Source organism: Mastomys coucha, unplaced genomic scaffold, assembly GCF_008632895.1.
Source record: "Mastomys coucha isolate ucsf_1 unplaced genomic scaffold, UCSF_Mcou_1 pScaffold7, whole genome shotgun sequence".
NCBI lineage: Eukaryota > Metazoa > Chordata > Mammalia > Rodentia > Muridae > Mastomys > Mastomys coucha.
Window position 1 is genome coordinate 5,841,138 of NW_022196913.1, and position 17,914 is coordinate 5,859,051.

Sequence of the window (17,914 nt, forward strand, 5' to 3'; positions counted from 1 at the left end):
AATTCTTTGTTTAGCTCTGTACCCCATTTTTTAATAGGTTTATTTGGTTCTCTGGTGTCTAACTTCTGATAGAGGGCTAATATCCAATGTATACAAAGAACTCAAGAAGTTAGACTAGTCAATTCTTGAGTGTAAACAAGAAAGACTGGCATTTTAGTACTTCTCTTAACTACTGTTTTTCCTGATTAAAAACTTGGAATTCCCTGACTCTTGCCCATTTGCTCGTGGTTAGAGAACCTGTTCATTTGCCAGAACTACATCTGTGCATCATGGTGGCCAAGTTCAATGTTTATCTGGGGACACCCATGAGTTTAAGAATATTATTATATCAGCTTTTTTACAAAATTTGTAAAATAAGCCACTTTCAGTTTTTCAGCTTGTATGCTTATAAGAACAATGTTCCAGTTGTTTGAGACAAGGTCTTGTTTTGTGGACTTGGCCTGACCTGAATGAAATTGGCCATATAGACTATGTTGGCCTTGAACTCGACCTGATCCTTCTTTCCATCATCCTCAGATGCACCCAAACGTGGGTTTTCTCTCTGTCTCCATGCCTGTGTATTACCTGAGATATACGGTGTCAATTTTTTTTTCTGATTCTTGGCATTGTCCTGCTTGAGATACATAATATGGATAAATTACAGAATCTTGTACCCAAGAAGAATGTTCTGGAAGAATCTCTTGAGAAAATGTCCTTATCAAAAGGAGACTGGTATTAATCCATTCTTATCAATTTCAAAGTCCACTTAAATATTATAGGTTCAGTCTTATAAACAATCCAAAGGGTGTAATTTCAACACTTGATACCTCTGCTGTGTCTTTAGTCTCCTTCCCCAAAGTGGTTTTAGCAGGACAGAGGCAGTGTGTGCAACCCAGCCCCACTGATCCTTTTAACCACTCTCCTCTTTCAAACGTATTAACTGTGCTTGTTTCAACAAAGACTAGCCCAAAGGAATCTGTCCTGGTGTGATTAGATCCCACAGGCTTATGCCCATTACACTTATCATGTCTTCTCAGTTAGCCAAAAATGTCTTTCAGAATTCACCAGTATATCGAATCGTCTGATTATCTTTTTCTGTCCAACTACTTTTTCTCCAAATCATTCCTCTTTAAAACATTTTTGATTTAATATTGTGACTTATTTTAGGTTTTCAGTTTAGTTTTAATTATACTTTTATAAATCCAATCCTGTTTGCTTAACTATTTATGCAGTTGGAATGTATATGTGTTTGATGAAACTCAGGAGTGAATTTTCTTAAAGCTTTATTTTGTTGTTGTTGTTGAAGTTGAAAGTGAGAAAACATAAATTTACCAAAGTTATTTGGACTAGTCCTGGACAGATTGTCAAAGGGAATCTACTCCTCATTTGTAAGTTGTAGGTCTTAATTGTCTAAATTGCCCTGTAGCTACTCAGCCTTCACTGTCCCCACAGGGCCATACCTGTAATAACTGAGGTCAAGGATTCTAGCCATTTCCACGAAACTCAAAGCCTAATAGATGTTGATTCAAAATGATTTGGAGAAACAGCTTCGCTCACTTTCTGCCTCTTAACCTAGTCTCTTCTTGATAACCACTTTCCTTCCACTCTCCCCAATTCCATAACTTTTCTCCTGGTTTACCTTCTTGAATTAGGGTTCCCTCCCAATCCTAATTATCCCTCATACACACAGCTACTTATCAGGATGGAGGAAACTTTCTGTTTATTCTATAGTAGATTCAGGACCTTGTAGCTATATACACAAACACACACACACACATACACACACACACACACACAAGCACACATGCATGCATCTACGCGTGCACACATGCATACATGCACACACACATGCACATACATGCATAAGTGTGTGTGTGTGTGTGTGTGTGTGTGTGTGTGTGTACTAAAGAATATACTACTTACAAATCATCAACTCTTTTGGGACTCCCTACTGATGTATTACCTAGGGAGGGCCTAACTCAGATTCAGGTTAGCACATAATGACATTTGGTTGTGAGCTTACCTTTTTTTTTTTATTGAATATTTTGTATATTTACATTTCATATGTTTTCTGGTTTCCAGATCTTCCATTTGGAAATCCTCTATCCCATACCCCCTTCTCCTGCCTCTAAAAGGGTGTTCTCTCCCCCAGCCATCCTCTCCTGTCTTCCCACACTGGCATTCCCCTACACTGGGGCATCAAACCCCAGAACCTAAGGGCTGCTCCTCCCACTGATGTCCAACAAGGATAACATTTGCCACATATACAGCCTGAGCCTTGGGCCCTCTATATGTACTCTTTGGTTGGTGTTCCAGTCCCCAGGAGCTCCAGGGATTCTGGCTGTTTACACTGCTGCTCCCTACCATTAACAGCTGAGCTGTCTCTCCAGTTGCTCACAATTGTTGTATCTTAATGAAAATAGACTGTTTAAGTTCTCACTGTGTATAAAAGTTCAGAAATTATATTCTCTAAGCTCTTCTTTTAGATGGCCCCATATTATCCCTGCTAACACTTTTATACTCAGTTCCAAATGAGTATAAAATCAGTTTTACATAAGTAATCATTTGAGTAGGACGGGTTGGTGTCTATTTGTATCTCTGTGGCATAATTTTATTTAATGAGTTGACTTGCATTTGATTACTAGTGTGACTTAAATATGAAATACCCTCACAGTCTTGGGCATTTCAGCGGCTATTGGTGCCGTTAGGGAAGGAGATACTATAGGTGGTGGAACCTAGCAGAAGCAAGAAGATTTCCATGACCTTTAAAATTTCTATTTTGTCCCCTTCTGCCTAATTTTATTTGATGTAAATGTCTCTGCTTGACCCTACTCCTTCAAACATGATGTGAAATCATCTCACCTTTTTATAGTGGAGCCAACAGACAAGAGGAAAGCCCTGCAACTGTAGGCAGAGTGGATCCTGCTCCAGTTAGCATGTTTTGTCCAGGAATTTATACTAATGACAAATGCAATTACATATTGTTCCACCCGGTAGATTCAGCCTTACATGACAATAGTTCTAAGAAGTGTGTTCAAAAAGGTTAATATGAAACCTTCCATCTAGGAATAATGAAATGTTGGAATCAGATAAATAACTGGCATTCATATTGGAGCACAAATAACTTGTATTTTTTTTTTTTTAAAAAAAAACTCCTACTACATTGAAACAGTTTATTTATATCTGTCATTAATTATACTAGATTGTTTTGAGTACAATTATCTCATCTAGATTTATTATAAAAATAAACTCAGACCTAGTAAAATGAATCCAGGGATTTATATAAGATTAAACAATAAGGAATGATTGTGGAAAATAGTTTATTGATATATAAAACAAGTTCTGAAATGGAACTCTCATTTAACAATATTTAAGTGTTAGCAGTTTCCTACTGTTATGTGGCAAACAAAGAAAATGAAATGGCTATCCAGTAGGCTGGTCTGTATTTTTAAGAAGAGTAAAAATACTTTGAAATCAAATGTGAAACTCTTAATTCAAGAGGCACTGTAGCAGTATATTATGCTATTAAAAACTTAATATATAAGAACAATATACACAATAAATGAAGTCAAGATGTCCTGCCTGCCAACCTACATGTAGTGGAGGTGAAGCTATATCATGCTGAGAATACACTTGGTTCTGTAGTTTATTCTTTTTTTCACATGACAGATTTTTCATTTGTTTTTGTTTACTTTTTACTCACTTTATTGAAATTAGTTAAGTGTATTGTATGGAAATGTTGTTAATTTGGTTTGGTGCCTGCCCAATATGTATGAGGCCCTGGGTTTGAGCCCCATTCCACATGAACCAGGTATGCCTCCAACAATGGGGGAGGCAGAGACAGGAAGATCAGATGTTCATTGTCATTCTTGGATGTATAGAGTTTTAGTCTAGCTTAAAATACAAGAGATGCTGTCTCTAGCAAAACGGAAAGAATCATCATATACATACATATATATATATATATATGTGTGTGTGTGTGTGTGTGTGTGTGTGTGTGTGTACATATACACACATACAGTATAGTCAGAAGGGACTTCAAAAGTAAAGAGAGTAAAAAACAAAATGAAATATACATAAGTCTCATTCTTTATTTCTTGGTATAAAATGAGTGTTAAAACTCTTAAGTTCAATTTTATTGGAAGGAGTGTATCTAAAGAAGAGAAGACAGAATTATATTGTTAAAACACTTACAGCTTTGAGTGTAAAGCTCTATTCACTACTCTGACAAACATTTTGGAGGTTTCATGAGGTATTGTGTGTGTGTGTGTGTGTGTGTGTGTGTGGTGTCTGTGTGTATTTGTGTGTATAGTGCTTTCTTGTCTGTGTGTGTGTGTGTGTGTGTGTGTGTGTGGTGTCTGTGTGTGTGTTTGTGTGTATAGTGCTTTCTTGTCTGTGTGTATGTGTGTGTGTGTGTGTGGTGTCTGTGTGTGTGTTTGTGTGTGTGTTTGTGTGTATAGTGCTTTCTTGTCTGTGTGTGTGTGTGTGTGGTGTCTGTGTGTGTGTTTGTGTGTATAGTGCTTTCTTGTCTGTGTGTGTGTGTGTGTGTGGTGTCTGTGTGTGTGTTTGTGTGTATAGTGCTTTCTTCTCTGTGTGTGTGTGTGTGTGTGTGTGTGTGTGGTGTTTATAGTAGATATATGTTTATGAGTATACATACACATGTGTACTTGTGTGTATAGGTCAGGAGAAACTATGGGATTTGAATTTGTTTTTGTTTTCTTTGTTTTTGTTTTTGTTTGTTGTTTTGTTTTTTGTTTTCAATCTATTTGTATCACCTCATATTCTGAGCCGGGATTTCTCACTGAAGTTAAGGCTAAAATCTGTGGCTTTACTGGCTGACCACTGAGCCACGAGGACTTTCATGTCTCTGACTCCTACCAACACTGAAAGACTTAACATACATACTGAGAATCTGAACACTTACACACAGTGCTTTACAGATCAAGCTCTCACCCATGTGTGATGCACTCCCTTGCAAAATGTGACAATCAAGGGATGTTTTGGAATTTTAGAGGTAAAATTAATAAGTAGAATTTCTTGATCATAACTAAATATGTATGAAAATTAATATCAAGAGCAGTCAGAAACTGTCATCCAGAAGCATAGTGTTGGTGAGAGACATAGGACGAGGAATAAACAGAATAAAGTATGGATGAGAAATTTCAAATGTCCAGTGTGAGAACACTATGAAGAGTTGCAGCCATGTCATCAAGAGCTGTATATCCAGTGTATTCATCATGTCTAGGGTTCAAGGTTTAAGAAGAATATACTGACAATTAGAATATGACTGAGATCATCCCAATACTCCAAAGTAGCAGTTATTTTTATAAGCAAACACAAATTTTTAATGTACATAAATTATTATATATATTGTGCCTATATAAGTTATACATCTTTCTGGTATTTCTCAGGCATTCTTCACATTAATCTATATGAGGTTTTAACATATGTTCATTAAACAATAATGAAAACACCAATAAGAGACACACGAGACTCCAAGAGCAGATGAAGATGCTCTGGGTAGCTAATGGGATATATATAGTCTCATTGAGTCTTAATTATAATGAGTAAAACAACTAATTTAGTTTTATATCTTCACAGTAAATATTCAAACCAATTTATTTTTCCCAGAGGTCTGAAATTTTCATACTGCTGGTGATTAAATTATAAACTATCCTCAAACACCACAGTGAAAATATATCTAAGTGCCAATATGAAAAGAGAAATCCTCCAGGAAGATAGATCCACTTACCCTTTCATCGTAGAGTTAAGTAATTTGTAGTTATCTAAATACTTACCATGCGAGTACATATGGTATGTGTGTAACAGATGAATCCATTCCATCTGTTTACTTAGCCCTTTTCAAATTTTTAGAAATGGCATTATCTTAATTAAACTTTTCATGAATGTTGAATAGCTGCTGTGATAAACAAACCTCTTTTTTGTAACATTGGCACTTTCTAGTGTATCTTATTTATAGTGAAGAAACACACAAACACCAATAGCTCTGTATCACTGGGGTCACGAAGAACACTATATATTGGCTTTCATGTATTTGTTTCATTTCTTTTCCCAGATTACAAAAAAGAAGCTTTCATGGCTATTTTCCTATCATTATTTATTAAATATGTAATCATTTCACCGAGCAATTAAGTGAGGGAAGACACTTTACACCACAGCAGATAAAAGGAGCAAACTACAGATTGCTATTATTCATTATCAAGTTTTTGTTTTTGTTGTGGTCTGGTGTCTTTCTGAACTTGGCCTTGCTCTTACTTTACTGAAACCGTATACCAACAACAGGGAGATGGCTGATATGGAGGAGGCTAAAAAGTTCAGTCTGTCAGGAGAGGATTCATTTCAAGCCATCAGTGTTGTTATTCTGCTAAGTGGTGACATAATTCCAAATTCACCTTCCCAAGAGATTGGCTCTCAGGATCTCTCCCATTTGCTGACTTTACTGCAAAAGAATGCTGGCTTCTGCCATAATTGAGGAAAAAGGTTTTTAGACTAGATTATCATTTCTGAAATGGATCAGATAACACATTGAAAGTGTTCCTATAAAACCAACCTTCTGCCCAGCGACTGTCTACTTCTTGAATAAGTGACTAGGTTTGTCTGAAAAAAAATAATTTTATTGAAATTATTTTAAGACTCTAGTAATTTTAATTTTTTTAAAAGATAACATGTTAGCCTGACTTTTTTCTAAATAGCTATTCTGCAGACTAAGAGGAACTAAATAACTGGAAAACACTTTTAAAATTATCATAAAAATATTCTACAGTCAATAAAATGAGTGGGGTATAGTTCTGTGGATGGTCCATAATGTTTAAAAAGATCATAAGTGTATTTTAAGTAGAAAGAAACAGTCCAAAGATGATTGGTATTGGTATAAATATGAAAAAGTAAATATATATATATATATATATATATACACATATATATATAATGATAATAGGCACACTTCTGATAATTATAAGTATATATATTATATAATATATAATAAAATTGATAATGGTTATTTTTCAAGAAAAAAATTATTGTACTATTACTCTCTAATCTGAAATACTTTAAAAGTTCACTATAGCATACTTCTGTAAAAAATGCTGAAAATTATTTCCATATTTTCTTTTGCAAATTAAACACTTTGATGTTGAAGTTAAAATACATTTAATATTTTGTATATTTTATGTGAATATTGCTCGATGTTATCATTGGTTAAACAGATTTTGATCAATGTCATGGCCACTCAAACAGTACCCACAAATGACTAAACACATGTGAGGTACTGACTGTGTGATGAAGACTAGAAACACTTTGGAAGAGACACTGAAAATTCAGGAAAAAGTTTGGCAGTGTCTTTGAGGAATTCGAAGAGGGTGAAAACCCAGAACATATTTGCTCAATTTCTATATTTCAAGGTAAACTGTGCCCATATGTTTCTGATTAATTTGCATGTAATTCCTTGATCAGGCTGCCTGGGGGTGAAAGCTGTTTCATGCATAAGAGATTTTTAAGTTACAGTTATGTGTGCAATGCAGTAATAGGTAAGAACAGAATCACCACTTACTTGTGCTGAAGATTCTTGGAGATGTCACTTCTTTCAGAGGTAAGAGTGGTTGAAACCTCTATTCCTCTATTTCTATTACTTTCACACCTCATTCTGGTTTTGATTATATAATCTAATCAAAACGTAACTGGCATGCGGTGTACAGTTTTTCATATTAACTTAGAATTACTTTAAAAAAAATTAATTGGTGTTCAAGTGGATTCACTTATGCCCATTAATGAAAAAAGAGATATCTCAATTTCTAACCATCTTTGAAATCTTGAATAGTCATTTGTAATGATATTATTAATAATAATCATATGAGCTTCAGAGTAAATTGCTAACTGATAAATATTTTAAATTATATTTGAACTGTGAAGCTGAAGATATTTGTAAAATATTGTCTCCCAAATGACTATATCAAAACTATGCCCTTGGTGTATAAATTAGACCACTGAATAGAAGTCTATATGTATTTCTACATAAAATGTTTACAGTTATATTTCCAGTTTAGGCATAAGGGAAGGAGCAATGGATTGATGCTGCCACTGTGCTTGTCCCATTGAAGGTTGTAATTTTTTTCTTCCTAACGCCATATATGAGTGGTTGGCTTAGAAAATTCAACCTCAAATTCTTAAATCTTCATGACAAGAAAGAAAAAAATTCTTTCTTCTCACTCTAGTTTGAAATTTGTTGGGGAGAAGAGTCCTGATGGCTCCAGCTGAGGTCAGATTACCCTAGCACCAGAACCTTATTATTGCTAAAGTGAGATGTCTCTCACATAGCAGTCATCACAGACAACACATGTTACCTACTGTAAAGAGCTTTAAGTAAATTCATTTCTACCTACTTCAATCATCGTGATAGATTCTATTAACTAAATGTAGGTACTATGGGCAATATAAAAATCTTAAATAAGCAGACAGGGACTATGGTAACAATGTTTTGTTACATAGTAATTATTTTAATGAAAGTCCCTTTATTCTTTCACATTGTTGACTCTTCCTTGCTGTGTCTGTCATCTAAACTTTAAAGGATTATGCTTATGGTATTTAGTTAAATAAGTATTGTCTTTGGGTTATCCTCTTAAATATTTGCAACTAGAAAAAAAAACACCCTGAAACTCACCTTTCTTTTTCATATTTCTTTCTGTTGTATTTGGGCAAACGTTCTTTTGTCTTTTTACTTTCATTAATTGTTTCATGATTTAAACAGTCATTTAAACAGAACCAAAAGTTAATTTAGGTGAAAGTCTTTTAATTGTACTATTTTCCTATTTTAGGAACACACTTCAATAACTAAAGCAACATAAAATATTTCATCTTTTCTCTTTCAATCTCTTAAATACAGTTAATAGTGACTGGGCTAACAAAATGCAAGCATAGTTCTGTTACCCCCTTTGTCCCCACAGCATTTATAGCATATTGGATTTTGGTATCACTTTGGGTATAACCAACACTTTTTATGGCATACATGCATCTCTCCTATATATGACATATCTTTAAGGTTTATAGAATTACCCCACAAATTTGCTAATATTAATTGCTCATAAATCACAAAAGATGCAGAAGTAAGAATTTGACAAGCATTTTTACTACTAATTACCTCTTTTATTCACATCTCTTTTTCTCTCTTTCTTTCTCCTTACACCATGTGGTATGTGTGTGTATGTGTGTGTGTGTGTGTATGTGTGTGTATGTGAGAGAGAGAGTCTATTGCTGTGTGAGAGTGTGTGTGAGAGTGTATGAGTTTGTGTGTGTATGTGAGTATGTGTGAGTATGTGAGAGTGTGTTTGAGTATGTGTGTATGTGTGTGAGTGTGTATTGAATGTGTGTGTATATGTGTCTCTGTGTATATGTGTCTGTGTGGGGGAGTATGTGTGAGTGTGTGTTTGAGAGACTATGAGTGTGTGTCTATGTGTGAGTGTGTGAGTGTGTGTGTGAGTATGTATATGTGTGTCTGTGTGTTTGTGAGTGTGTGTGTATATGTGGGTATGTGTGTGTGTGATTGTGTGTGTCTGTGTGTGACTGTGTGTGTGAGAGAGTATGTGGGAGTGTGTGTATCTGTGTGTGATAGTGTGTGTGAGTATATTTGAGTCCATGTGTGTATGTATATGTATGTGTGTGCATGTGTGTGTGAGTGTGAGTGTGTGTGACTGTGATTGTGAATGTGTGTTTGTGTGAGTGTGTGTGTGTGTGTGTGTGTGTGTGTGTGTGCTGACAAGCACATAAGTTAATGCACTGCTGGAGGTCAGAGGACAACTTGGGTATTGGTCCTCATATCCCACCACCTTTGCAAAGGATTTATTTGCTCTGTGACTCTGAGTGTGGCAGGCTAACTGGACTGTGAGCTTTAGAAGATTCTTCTGTGGACACCCCATCCCTTCTAAGGGCTCTGGGATTGAAGGTACAGGATGTGCCCATCCCACTGTGATTTTGATGACTTGAATTTATTTCTCACCCTTGTGTGTTTGTATCCACTTAACCGTGTCCAAATCCCTTATTCACTTCTCTTAATATCTTAAATTTCAACATTTCTTTATATCATAAAACAGTGTTTCTTAGCATATTTGTGTTTATAAAGACAGTTTTCCTCCAGGATAGAGAGATGGCTGTGTGCTTAACAGCCTTTGTTGCTTTATCAAGGACGTGGTTTGGGTTCTAGCACACAATGTGGCTCACAAGCATTCATAACTCCAGTTCTAGGCGATCCTAAATCTTCTTTTGACCTTTGTAATATCAGGCACGTGGAGCAATAAACACTTGTAGGCAAACATTCATGCACATAAAATGAATAAATACATCTTTAAAAATTAGAAAAACAACTACTAAAGAGTGTGTTCCTTAAAGAAATGTGAGGTTTCCACATCTTCAGGGTGTGTTATGTTTGCACTTAGTTACTTTATATTACTCCTTTTCTTGTAAGTACTGGACCAAGCAGGTGTTTTGCTTCTAGACAGTGGTGTATTGAATAGACAAATTGGGAAATGTTTCCTAGAGCATTTAAAAGTATTTAAAGGCACAAGAGAAAAATTGTTAATTCCTATCATTGGAACTCACTGGATGAGGGCATGGTTATTTGGTGGCTGCATCCAGCTTGGTACCACGATGCTATGAAGAATGAACTCGCTCAGTTAAGCAGAGAGAAAAGATCAAAGAGAATAGATGTTTAGGTTCTCACAGAGTACAGACAAAAACATGCACCTACTCACACACACACACACACACACACACATACACACACAGAGAGAGACAGAGGGGGGGGAGGGAGAGAGAGAGAGAGATTCCAATTTGAGGGAATTATACTTGATAGTTTAAGTCATAGAAGCATATAAGCAAGGAATTTCCATGATTAAGAGTTAAACACATACTGACACTCATTGTTTGTGCCAAAATGGTATAAGAGACATTTAACTATAAGTCCATCACCCCTGGGAGTCAGGAGTAGTGAAAGCATTATTGACCAAAGACAGATTCCAAAGACAGAATTACCCCCAAGTGCATTGTAACTCCTGAAATAAAGTGAAGGCAATGCAATTTAGTATGCAATCCATACACTAAATAATGTTTTAAGAACACTTTATTCTTGGAGGAGAACACTGTGCCCTGGGTAGCATTTAAGACAGTATACATTTCTTAGATTAAGTGAGAAGCTGGGGCACAGTCATGATATGGGACGTATCTTCTAACACATGATATAGTGCCTCTACCTCTCCTGGAAATTGGTGCACTCAGTGGGATGTGAGCATGGGTAGTTGGAGGCTAAAGGTACAAAAGACCAAATTGAAAAATAGTGTACCCAGATCAGAGAAAAAGTTGGGGGCCAAGTTGTGGTCTGAAACTGAATGGGGTAGTAGACATGGGGGACTCTCAGGGGGGGTTAGAATATAGAATCAGTCTTGCTGTAATAAAGTAGACAGTAGGGAAGGACAACAAACTAAAGAAATCCTCTTTACTTAAAATGCTAATCTTGAAATATCTGTGAACTATGGACTCTATTCCTTGATGAACTGATCAATCTACTAAAGAAAACAAAATTTAAGAAAGCAAGACTTTCAATCAACTAGTGCAACACTAGGACTCTAGCTTATGAAGAATCTCAGCAAAGGAACAGGAGTACAGCATTTTCTATTATCATACAATCATTTATAATAGTGGAACAGGAAATAAAGTATTCAACCAAAATGGAACATTTTTAATTATTTTATTTGAAAAATAATGATATCACTTTCTTCTCTCCTGTTTCTCTCTGCAGCCCAAGCCAGCTACTTCCCTCACACCCCTTCAATGATGCTTCTATTATCAAGTATGTGGCCTGTTTTCTTTGATTATTTTAGTTTGTTTTGGTATTCATTTACTTATTTATTTATTTAACATTCCAATCAGAGCCCCCTTCTCCCAGTTCTCCTTCACATATTCTCCGCCGCTACCTCCTTCTTTTCTCCTCTGAGAAGTGGCAGTACAACCCACCCTGGCACATCAAGCCACTTTAGGACTAGATACATCTTCTCCCACTGAAGCCAAATAAGGTATCCCATTCAGGGGAACTGGATCCACAGGCAGGCAACAGGGTCAGGGATAGCTCCAGTGCCAGTTGTTGGATTATGCATATGAAGACCAAGCTCCACATCTGTAACATATGTATGGAAGCAGGTAGCCATAGGCCATGCTTTTTTTGGTTGGTGGTTCAGTCTATAGAAACCCGCATGGGTTCAAGCCAGTTGACACTGTTGGTCTTCTTGTGAAGTCCCTATCCCCTCTGGGTCCCTCAATCATTCCTCCAACTCTTCCACAAGATCCCCCTATCAAACTCCATCCAATTTGGCTGTGGCTCTAATCTGTTTTGTTCAGCTACTGGATGGAGCCTCTCAGAACACAGGAATACAAGGCATCTGTTTGCAAGCATAATAGAGTATTATTAATAGTGTCAGACTTCAATTTGCTAATGTGTATAAACAGTCTAGAAATTAATACAGCATTTTCAGAAAACTGAGAATAGTTCTAGTGCAAGACCCAGCTATACCACTCTTGGGTATATACCCAAAAGATGCTCCACCATCTTGGGTACTACACTTACCCAACTATATCCATAGCAGCTTTACTCATAATAACAAGAAACTAAAAGTACCCAGATTTCTTTCCATCAAAGAATGGATAAAGAAAATGCAGTTCACTTACACAAAGTAATACTACTCAACAATTAAAAACAAGGATATCATGAAATTTGCAGTCAATTTTTTTGGATGGAACTAGGAAATAGCAACTTGAGTGAGGTATTCCAGACCCAAAAAGGACATGCATGTCATGTACTTACTGATAAATGGATAGTAGCCATAAAGAACAGAATAGCTATGCTACTATCTACTTCCCTAAAGAAACTACATAACAAGGAGGTCCCAAGGGAGGATGCTTGAATCTCACTCAGAAAGGGAAATAAAATAGTCATCTGAGGTAGATGGAAGAAAAGAACTTGATGGGAGCAGGGACCAGAAGGGGAACATCAGGGGATGGGTAGGGTGATCAGGAGTGGGGAGATCCAGGGAAAGAGGGCCAGGGCAGTGAACTGAATTTGGAGACAGGTGGGTAAGGAATATACCTTTAGGATACCAGAGACCTGGAATAGTAGAGGCTCCAAAAAGTCTATGAGGGAGACTACATCTGAATCCCCTAGCAGTAGTGGTGGGGGTTTTATTATTATTCTTACCTATGTGTATGGGTAAGTATTTATAAATACAAACTACTGAGTCATTTTGTTGGTGTGAATATAGTTTCAAGGTTGACCACTCTTCAGTGGACAAACAAGAAGGGCTAATCCCTGGGAGACTACAGTTATTCCAGCAGTCTATAATTGCTGATAGCTCTTTATCTAGGGTGAGAGCCTGGGAAAATTCCCTTCTTCCATATTAACGTGTCTATTGGTGTTGCCATTGTTGTTGTTTTGGTCTTGTTTGTTCAGCCACTGCTCAAAGATACTTGTTTCACCACAGACTTCCTGCTATTCTGGCTCTATAGTCTATATTGTTTGGGGGAATCATTTGGACTAACAATTTGAAAGGAGGTTTCTTACACCCGGTACTGAGGTTTTTATTATGCCATGCTTCTAAATGGGATCATAGTCAGCCCAAGTTACTTAACTTTTTTTTTTTATGTTCATATGTGTGCATATATATATATATATGAATATATATATTCTTTAATCATATATAATCTTTAATCATATGTATATAATTTTATGTATTGTGTATAAGTTTAGGTAAATATAAAATGAGGATTCTCTGAGGCCTTTTCCGATAACCTTGGTGTGTTATTTGTTTCTTATCCCTCCTTTTCTTCTTTATTGATTGAGTTCATTTCTTCCACCATAGTTAGAAACCCTTGCCCAATATTCTATTTTTCATTCACATAGTCTGTTTCCTGATATCCTCTCTCAACCTCCCCCACACACTTTCTTTATACTTTCTGGGTCTCTGTAATTACATCACACCATGTCAAATACTCACTCCTGAGGTTATGGAGCTAAGAAGCATAGATGAGAAAGAACATGTAACATTTCTTTTTCTGTGTCTGGGTAACTTTATTTAATGTAACCTTTTCCAGGTCTATTCACCCAACTTCAAAATTAATTTTTCTTTGCAGATAAATAGTATTGTATTTTTACTGTCTGTTCACCTGTTAAAAAACATTTAGGTTGCTTCCATTTACTAGATTTTGTGAATAAAGTAGAAATGAACATCACTGAGCAAGTACCGTGTGTGTGTGTGTGTGTGTGTGTGTGTGTGTGTGAATGCATGCTCATATCAAACAAACTATGGAGTTCAGAGGACAGCTTTCAGGAGGCACTTCTTTCCTTTTACATTCCAGGTCAAACTCAGGCAGTGAAGCTTGGCAACAAATGTCTTAAGGTGATGAGCCATCGTGCTGGCCTAATAATGAATACATATATATGTTTTATATATTGTTTATAATTGCAAATAAAAAAATCACTCAGGTAAATTATTCAGATCCAAAGTCTGTATATCTCAGTGAACTTCTCAAAATTTGCTATCAAAGAGTAACTAAGATTGTTTACTTGCAGAATATCTGATGTCATGAACAAAACATGATGAAAATTTAGGACATAGTATGAAATACTATGTAAAACTGCATTTAAGATGTGACCCTCATGTTTCAGGGTAAAATGAAATGATGTAGACATTGATATCCAGAAAAAAAGAAATCCTGTCTCCCACACATGAGCAATAAAAAAAAGACCAGTAGTGTACTCAAAACATCAAAATTCTTAATCCTCCTAGTAGGAAATATACGATCTTCTTATTTGCAAGTAAGCTTTGACTACTTTTTCTAGATAATTATTGACAAGAAACATACAAAAGGTAAAGGAAGCTCAAAATTAAATTCAATGGAAAATGAGGCAAATTATAAATTGAGCACAGAGCTCTTGTTGCCCACAGTTTGAAGCTTCCGACTATCAGGGCAGGGAAAATGTGGCGCAAGAACTTAAGGATGGCTTGTCTGCTTCCATCCACAGTCAAGAAGCAGTGTGTGATAACTGTTATTCACAGTACATCTTTCCCTTTTAGTTCAGGCAAATACTCCAGCCCCTGAATTGGTACTACCCAAAGATGGGGTGGGATTCCTATGTCAGTTAAAATAATTCATAGCGCACTGTGCTGGCATATCCAGAAGCATTTGTTCCATGGATATAGATCATCTCAATTAGTTGATTAATATTGATTATTGCATTATGCATTCTGCTTTTTCTTTAACAAAGTCCATGATTCTTATTAGTCTCTAATGTATATAAACTGTAAGAATTCTAACACTGATGACTAGAGAATAACTAGGTAGCCCAAGAATCCCCATTTAGGATTTCAGGGTTAAGATGAATGAAAATAAATTGTAAAACTAGTCAATTATATAGTGCCCTGAATCCTAAGCTCTAATATCCCAACCAGGGCTATTGCCTTACACAATTATGGCTTGTACTTCACAACAAATAATGGCATTTGAAAAATGCCCATGTGTTATTTTTGTTTGCATTAACAAGTAAATAATAAAAAATCAACTAAACTGACCTGAAATTGCCAAAATGGCTAAGATGCAGACTCTGTTTCCTCTACTGATTCTCTAAGCCAGCGTGCTGTGCCTTGGTTTCTAAACTGAAACTAAAAATATGCAGCAAAGTCATTTTAGGCTTTTGAAGATGTTTGGCACATACACTGAAATTTACATTGAAAAAAAAATACCATTGATAGATGACCACCATCATTTGCATCTTGCTCACTCAAGTTCTCCCTCATCTGAGACTTAGACCATTTTTAGTACTATAACAACAATTTTGGAAACTTGGTAATTTATAAAGAAAACACAATTGTAGTATACCATTTCTAGTGTCTTTTGGTCAAAACTGTCATCTACTTTTTCTAAGACAATGATGTTTGGAGTATTTTAAAGAAAGGGGAGGTGTTGTGGGCACATGGCGAGAAAAAAATGACAAGATACCCGAAAGTACATAAACCCCATTTATGACACTGTGAGAAGAGTTCTTGTGGCTCTACAAGCTTCATCTCTGATAAAGGCAATGATGACTTTGAAAAAGGTAAAGTGCAAAATGTTATCTTGGAAGCATCAGATGCACAAGAAGGCTGAGGTCAGAGGTAGTGAAGACGGGCACCTGTGAAAATGTTCAGTGGAAGGAAAGAATCCTCATCGCCAAAGCCTTGCCATGTGGCCTTCAGGAGTTAATGTGTACCCTGTTCCTTGGTTGTCCTTGATGGAAAGAAACTACAAAGTGGAGGATAGGAAACACTCTCACCAGAGGCAGAAACTCTTGCCCCAAATATTCTTCAGTTTCTCAAACTCACTTTGAATAAATGAAATTGTTTGTTTCATAACTTGGAAATGAAGACAAAAGATAAAAAGAAGACAAGGAAGATAGTCTGTGACATGCTGAGAAAAAATATTTATCTTTGAGGAGAAATTATTTCATGATAAAGAAGTCAATGTAAAACAAAGAACTAAGAAACTGTAACTGGATCCAGTGAAGTTGATAGAATGGACATCCCATGAAAATTCCTACATGGCAGTCTGTTTGACAGAAAATAATTATGATTAAGATGATGATAAATCCACTTTGTAAGGTTATGATCAAGGTTATATTAATTTCCTGGTACATAGTAAGAAATATTTCATATTTTTTGTTATTGATATTAATATTTAGGTTGCTATATTCTCATATTGATTTCTCTGCATCTTGGGAAAATTTAGTTCCAGTTTGCTGGTAAGAATGTATACTCTCTAATAGTTCTAAATAAAACAACTCACTTTAGCTACCCATTAAATAATTTAATTTTAATAAAATATGGAAGAAATCTCCTACTTAAAGACTCAAAACTAGTTCTAATGATAGTCTTCTGATGACCAAGATGAAAGAAAGTCAAATCATGCATTTGGTGGTTTCAGGCACGAACAGTCAGCCCCTCCTTATCTCAGGCATCATGTTCGGTTGTTCCCAGTGTAGTTTGCTTCTAGTGAGAGTATTAAGTCATCTTCAATCCATGTTTCATACTTCAATTTCAACTTCTAAGAATCCATTTTCTATTCATAAGTACCCAAGAATTGTGAATCACTTCTCACTTCTCTAAATGACACACATCTTGAGGTTGTGGAGATATGACAATTAATAACAAGTCACTTTCACAGTTAGAATGTGGCTACCCTCCTCAGGCAGGCAGAGGGAAGCTCACCCCTCACTTCCCCTGTGATTTCAGTATGAATGAGATCAGCCCCCACCGTGTCTTATGGCTCCAATTAAGAATTCTAACGAATTTCCTACAGGAAGTAAAAATTTCAGGAACAAATTTGTACTTATAGTTTTAATAGATCTTAGCAACTAAAGGTATAGGGGAAAATAGGCATTTTTAGCTAGTAAAACCAGGGACTTTTCTAAAGTTATTGTTGCAGAACTTCTATAGCCTTTAGAGATTTTAAAAGTAACTGCTCATGACTTAAATATTTGCTAATATATGTTTCTTCATATGAGTGTTTAAGAGTTGTGGGGTTTTTGTTTTGTTTTTTGTTTTGTTGTTTGTTTTTGTTTTGCAGGGAGAGAATTAAACTTTGCTTTTAACTCACAAAGTTATTTATCAATTATAAAAAAATAAATGTTTCCGTCAGGCAGTGGTGGTGCACGCCTTTAATCCCAGCACTTGGGAGGCAGACGCAGGTGGATTTCTGAGGTCGAGGCCAGCCTGGTCTACAGAGTGAGTTCCAGGACAGCCAAGGCTATACAGAGAAACCCTGTCTTAAAAAAAAGTTTCTTCTTTTGTGATTGTGTTACCTCACTCAGGATGATATTCTCCAGATCCATCCATTTCCCTAAGAATTT

The 17,914-nt window shown here is 36.1% G+C and overlaps 1 long non-coding RNA gene across 1 annotated transcript in view; it reads left to right on the forward strand.

The window, feature by feature from the left end:
• Nucleotides 1–17,914, forward strand: part of LOC116082342 — a 70,231-nt gene that overhangs the window by 44,941 nt on the left and 7,376 nt on the right. Inside the window, exon 2 of the long non-coding RNA XR_004115255.1 lies at nucleotides 11,783–11,833. This is a non-coding gene — a long non-coding RNA (uncharacterized LOC116082342). The remainder of the gene's footprint in view (nucleotides 1–11,782; nucleotides 11,834–17,914) is intronic.